At 42.6% G+C, this 6,155-nt stretch overlaps 2 long non-coding RNA genes across 3 annotated transcripts; both read right to left on the reverse strand.

Annotated features, from left to right (window-relative positions):
- Positions 1-1,225: 1,225 nt before the first annotated feature.
- Positions 1,226-3,974, reverse strand: LOC123060347 (uncharacterized). The gene is made up of 3 exons (XR_006427908.1): positions 3,117-3,974; positions 2,226-3,028; positions 1,226-2,131 (listed from the first exon to the last, which is right to left on the reverse strand). It is a non-coding gene; the product is annotated as an uncharacterized lncRNA (long non-coding RNA).
- Positions 3,975-5,087: 1,113 nt separating this feature from the next.
- LOC123060348 (uncharacterized) lies at positions 5,088-5,558 on the reverse strand. Of its 2 annotated transcripts, none has more exons than XR_006427909.1 (3): positions 5,466-5,558; positions 5,295-5,386; positions 5,088-5,210 (listed from the first exon to the last, which is right to left on the reverse strand). It is a non-coding gene; the product is annotated as an uncharacterized lncRNA (long non-coding RNA). The 2 variants fall into 2 exon arrangements; XR_006427910.1 differs by having other exon boundaries at positions 5,295-5,392; positions 5,466-5,509.
- Between the last annotated feature and the right edge of the window lie 597 nt (positions 5,559-6,155).

The raw sequence follows: 6,155 nt of genomic DNA on the forward strand, positions 1-6,155 counted from the left end.
AACATGGGATCTAGTTTCGTAGATCTCGTCGCTACGAATCTTTTATATGAAAACAGTTTTCAATCGAAGCGACGGTTTGAGCTACAAAACATTTTGAATTCTATTTTTAGATGAAATCTTTGGTGACATCAGTTTTTTTGTTTTTTCTGCATGCAACTATGTCCAACACAAAGAGTCCACATGTGCGTGCACGCGAGGGAAGTTTGCATGCAATGTGCATGCGTGATTAGGGGAGAGGAGATATCGTCCGGATCTGCCGCTAACGACCAGAGCACAGTCCTTTCTTTTTATGTTTTTTATACTGTAATGAGAGTTTTTTTTAACACAGTACAAACGTGATCACTCATATATACGCACATACACTATGCACACATGCACACCTTATTTTTTTTAAAAAGAGAATATATCAATATCGCGAAGATACCGAAAGTGATCTTCTGTGCCCGAGCACAGGCGCTCTTGGTATCCTACCCGCCCACAATCCTCGTGATCCCCAATCCATCCGGTATAAGCCCAGGTATTATTCCCGTATATCACCAGGTGAACAGTTATGAGGGCCCATGCCTCTTGTAACGGGCTTGATACGCCGTCAGCTAAGTGGGCTTTGGCTCAGACGTGCACCAGCGAACTAGGCCGGTATAGCGCGGATCCTGAGCCGACGCTGTCTGATAACCATTTATTGCGGACCAGCGCCCACCACCAGTCCACCCGTCTTCTTCCTCGCGATATACATCCATCCCCTATCTTCTCCGCTTGCAGTTCCTCGTTTGCACGCGCCGTCCGCTGAAGGCAAGTCATCAGCACAACCAATTTGGTAGTAAAACCAGGTTATGGATTCTTAGCAACCTACGTCTCCCGCAGTCTTACCTGCCCAACCACTGCAGACACTCCTTGATGAACTAGCAGCTAGTTCTCCTCCGTCAGGCTGGTTGAGTGAACTTTTCAGATGCATCAGATACCTGCACCTATTCTACAGATTTAAGCAAGAAGTTCCTTCCAACGCTTGTTAAACCGAGATTAGATCCATAAGAGACTAACCTCTGCGGATACTCCATCCAGCTTCTGAGATGGATTTGATTTTGCAATCCAGCAAGAACAGTGTGTTTCTAATGGTCAGACTCCCATTTCAAAAAAAATGGTCAGACTCTGAGAGAGGACTCTGCCTGTGCACCATGCTATAGAATTATAGGCACCACCATCGTGCTAAGAAATTCAGTATGCACCACCATATTGCTTACAAATTCAGAAAATCAGAACTTTAATTATAAAATTTTCAAATTCTGGACATCAACAAATTGCCCAAAAATTCAGAAACGTAGACACTACTGTAGTGCTTCAAAATTCAGTATGCTTCACCTCAGTACATTTTTATTATATTTTCCAATTATGGACTCCAACTTATTGCCTAAAAATTCAGAAATGTAGACACTACCGTAGTGCTTCAAAATTCAGTATGCTTCACCTTAGTAAATTTTTATTATGTTTTCCAATTATGAACTCCAACTTATTGCCCAAAAATTCAGAAGCATATACACCACCATAGTGCTCAGAAATGGTAGTGCCTATAATTCTATAGCATGGAACTACAGTTGCACACATTAAGCTCTACAGAATTATTGTCTTAAGTACATAGTCTGCTGCACCTCCTCACAAGCCAATCATCCGTAAATCACCCAATTTCTGGCAGTTGTTCCGTCTGTGACCTTCAATCCCATAATTCTTGCACCTTGCTGGTTTACAAACAGGCTTCAGGGCATCTCCCCGGTCCAGGCATGTAGTCCTCTTGTGCCCCTGCTGCCGACATATGCTGCAGAACATTGTCCGCTTGCTGAGTCCCTCGTACGGTGCCTTCTCCCGGCTGGTTGTTGGGCGCCCCATTTCTTTCCATTTCTTCGGCGCCAATAAACTAGTGTGTCTGTTCCCAGTCTCATTTCCAGAAGTAGCATCATCATTCACTGCCTCGATGCCTGCACCCCCACTCATAGCAGCTGCTGTTGGTGGTTGTATTTTTGTGTGCATGATCTCTCTGGTATTGAGTCAGATGGGCTGGCAGCACATCACACGCATCCCTCGTCCATCGCTTCACAATGTGTTTCGGTGGTGTCTCTGTAATACGAATGAAATCCATCACCTGCACAGTTCAATTTGGTTAGTTAGTTTACCACATACTTCACAGAATATATATGTATCTGGCAACGCATGCTTGATTTGTGTACTAACAATACCTTCAAAACATGGCTACAAAGGAGTCCCATGTGTGCAAATTGCCCACACTCGCAATCGAATTCCTCACCTCCTTCAAGAACATTTACCTTATATGACACCCTACACCACTTTTCTCTCCTTGCAGCCTCTGTATGAATCACAAGATACAGTTTCCCTTTCTCAAGCTCCTCAACTTGGTATGCACCGCACTCATAGAGTATATGTCCAAACTGCTCGAACATAGCACGTGTCTATATCTTACCAGCATGTCTTTCAATAGCTAAGTTTGCTTTGTATAGTGTTCTACCCTGAAACGTAGAGGTCAGCACTACAAAACTAGTGGCAATTACCAAACGTTGACTTACTATTCGTGTCCGCTTCTCCTCGTAGTTCTCCTCAGCTTCCCTGTCAAACTGTAGTCTCATGTATTTTTTGACAAACATATGCATCAGACAACCAGGTGGGACATAGCTCTTCAGCATGTGGTTTGCACTTTCACTGCATTGGGTGTTTGTCATCTTAGCACAGAAAACACCTTTGAAATATGGCTTCGCCCACTTGTGTCTTATTTCATACAGTTGAGTGATGTAGTCATGCGTCTTTAAATTACATTTCTCAACCAGTATCTTCCATGCTTCCTCGAATTCATCGATCGCAAGCATGTGATTTACTACCTTGTGGAACTGTGCCCTGAACTCGCTCTTCTTGGTGTACAATGAACCGAGTGATTCCTTCGCCTTTTTCAGCACGTGCCACTTACACCATCAGTGTGCTGTTTGAGGCATCACATTTTTTATGGCGACCTCCATCGCACGGTTTTGATCTGCACAACACCAAATATGATATTAGCCAAAACAACATCATTTTTACACAGTTGTCACACAGACATTTTCTAAAATATGTGTTCTGACATGTTAGAATTGTCTTTGGTGCACTTCCAGCCATCATCCTAACGCATTATGTGGAAACCCACTCAAAAGTCTCCACTTTTTCATCACGGACCAAAACCCCAGCCAAGATGATGCTCTGGAAATGATTATTCACTCCTACAAACAGACCAAACGGCATGTTGTACAGATTTGTTCTGTATGTTGTATCGAAGGTAAAAACGTCTCCAAAGAAGGTGTACTGCAATCTAATGCTCCCATTTGCCCACATCAGAGTTGTTATCCGACCATCCTTGTCTGCCTGCACACGATAAGTGAAGTGTGGGTCCCTTGAACCCAGATCTGCAAAAACCTCCATAGTTTTCCTCACATCATTCTCTGCTTGCTCTCTGCTGATTTTTTCACACAAAATTTTCAAAGCTCTTTTCGTGAATGGCACCTTTTCCATTGAACCAAAAAAGCTTCCTATTATGCTATGCACTTTGGCTAGATTGACATTGTTCTGACGCAGCTGCTCCACCAAATCTCCATTGTATGTATCAATGTGCTTGTGGGAAGGCCGGTGTATTGTCTGCCCATATGTTGGAGACAGTGAATGGTTGTGATGTTCTCGATGCTCAGCTATGTACCAATCATTGTCCTTTGATCGAAGCAGTCTTATTGATGCAGGGTACACACATCTGCATGATCTAGTGTGTTTCCACCCCTGCTTTACCCTGCAAATAAAAATCATAGGCCTCCTCGAGCTTGTCGAAGCTTGTACCCAGTTCTGGCACGATTACAATGTTGCATGGTTTGTCACCGAACTCCCGTATTGCCTTCTCAAGGGCGCTGGGTCAGCCAGGGCAAGGCACCCTTCCTGGAGCAGCAGCTTCAATTCTAACTCTGTATTTCCATAAATCAATATGTTACGCCATATCCATTCTAGTGTCATGAACAAGATCCCTATGAATACATTAAGATGTAATATAGTTCCTCATTTTCACCAGCCACAATCTATAGGATTTTGTACCGAAGTACAAATGCTTCTCACAAGCATACCAACTGAATTATGGTTTTATCCATTATTGTGCATGTTAGTTATCCACTACCCTAGTCACATACCCTCGTGTTTAATTATGTCCAACCTAATGTCTTACAAATTCAATTATTTCTTGACTTTCATATTCCCCAATATGTGTAAATTAAATTTCTGTGAAGAGAAGGTTGGAGGAACCTTTTTATGTCTGGGTAATTTCTATGTAAATAACATGATAACTTATGCACCACAGGCATGATAACTTATGTAGCACATGTGGTAACTTTTTACCAGAAAAAAAGTCATTGAAATGTATCAACATGGGATCTAGTTTCGTAGATCTCGTCGCTACGAATCTTTTATATGAAAACAGTTTTCAATCGAAGCGACGGTTTGAGCTACAAAACATTTGGAATTCTATTTTTAGATGAAATCTTTGGTAACATCAGTTTTTTTGTTTTTTCTGCATGCAACTATGTCCAACACAAAGAGTCCACATGTGCGTGCACGCGAGGGAAGTTTGCATGCAATGTGCATGCGTGATTAGGGGAGAGGAGATATCGTCCGGATCTGCCGCTAACGACCAGAGCACAGTCCTTTCTTTTTATGTTTTTTATACTGTAATGAGAGTTTTTTTTAACACAGTACAAACGTGATCACTCATATATACGCACATACACTATGCACACATGCACACCTTATTTTTTTAAAAAAGAGAATATATTAATATCGCGAAGATACCGAAAGTGATCTTCTGTGCCCGAGCACAGGCGCTCTTGGTATCCTACCCGCCCACAATCCTCGTGATCCCCAATCCATCCGGTATAAGCCCAGGTATTATTCCCGTATATCACCAGGTGAACAGTTATGAGGGCCCATGCCTCTTGTAACGGGCTTGATACGCCGTCAGCTAAGTGGGCTTTGGCTCAGACGTGCACCAGCGAACTAGGCCGGTATAGCGCGGATCCTGAGCTGACGCCGTCTGATAACCATTTATTGCGGACCAGCGCCCACCACCAGTCTACCCGTCTTCTTCCTCGCGATATACATCCATCCCCTATCTTCTCCGCTTGCAGTTCCTCGTTTGCACGCGCCGTCCGCTGAAGGCAAGTCATCAGCACAACCAATTTGGTAGTAAAACCAGGTTATGGATTCTTAGCAACCTACGTCTCCCGCAGTCTTACCTGCCCAACCACTGCAGACACTCCTTGATGAACTAGCAGCTAGTTCTCCTCCGTCAGGCTGGTTGAGTGAACTTTTCAGATGCATCAGATACCTGCACCTATTCTACAGATTTAAGCAAGAAGTTCCTTCCAACGCTTGTTAAACCGAGATTAGATCCATAAGAGACTAACCTCTGCGGATACTCCATCCAGCTTCTGAGATGGATCTGATTTTGCAATCCAGCAAGAACAGTGTGTTTCTAATGGTCAGACTCCCATTTCAAAAAAATGGTCAGACTCTGAGAGAGGACTCTGCCTGTGCACCATGCTATAGAATTATAGGCACCACCATCGTGCTAAGAAATTCAGTATGCACCACCATATTGCTTACAAATTCAGAAAATCAGAACTTTAATTATAAAATTTTCAAATTTTGGACATCAACAAATTGCCCAAAAATTCAGAAATGTAGACACTACTGTAGTGCTTCAAAATTCAGTATGCTTCACCTCAGTACATTTTTATTATATTTTCCAATTATGGACTCCAACTTATTGCCTAAAAATTCAGAAATGTAGACACTACCGTAGTGCTTCAAAATTCAGTATGCTTCACCTTAGTAAATTTTTATTATGTTTTCCAATTATGAACTCCAACTTATTGCCCAAAAATTCAGAAGCATATACACCACCATAGTGCTCAGAAATGGTGGTGCCTATAATTCTATAGCATGGAACTACAGTTGCACACATTAAGCTCTACAGAATTATTGTCTTAAGTACATAGTCTGCTGCACCTCCTCACAAGCCAATCATCCGTAAATCACCCAATTTCTGGCAGTTGTTTCGTCTATGACCTTCAATCCCACAATTCTTGCACCTT

Source organism: Triticum aestivum, chromosome 3A, assembly GCF_018294505.1.
Source record: "Triticum aestivum cultivar Chinese Spring chromosome 3A, IWGSC CS RefSeq v2.1, whole genome shotgun sequence".
In the NCBI taxonomy this organism is placed as follows: domain Eukaryota; kingdom Viridiplantae; phylum Streptophyta; class Magnoliopsida; order Poales; family Poaceae; genus Triticum; species Triticum aestivum.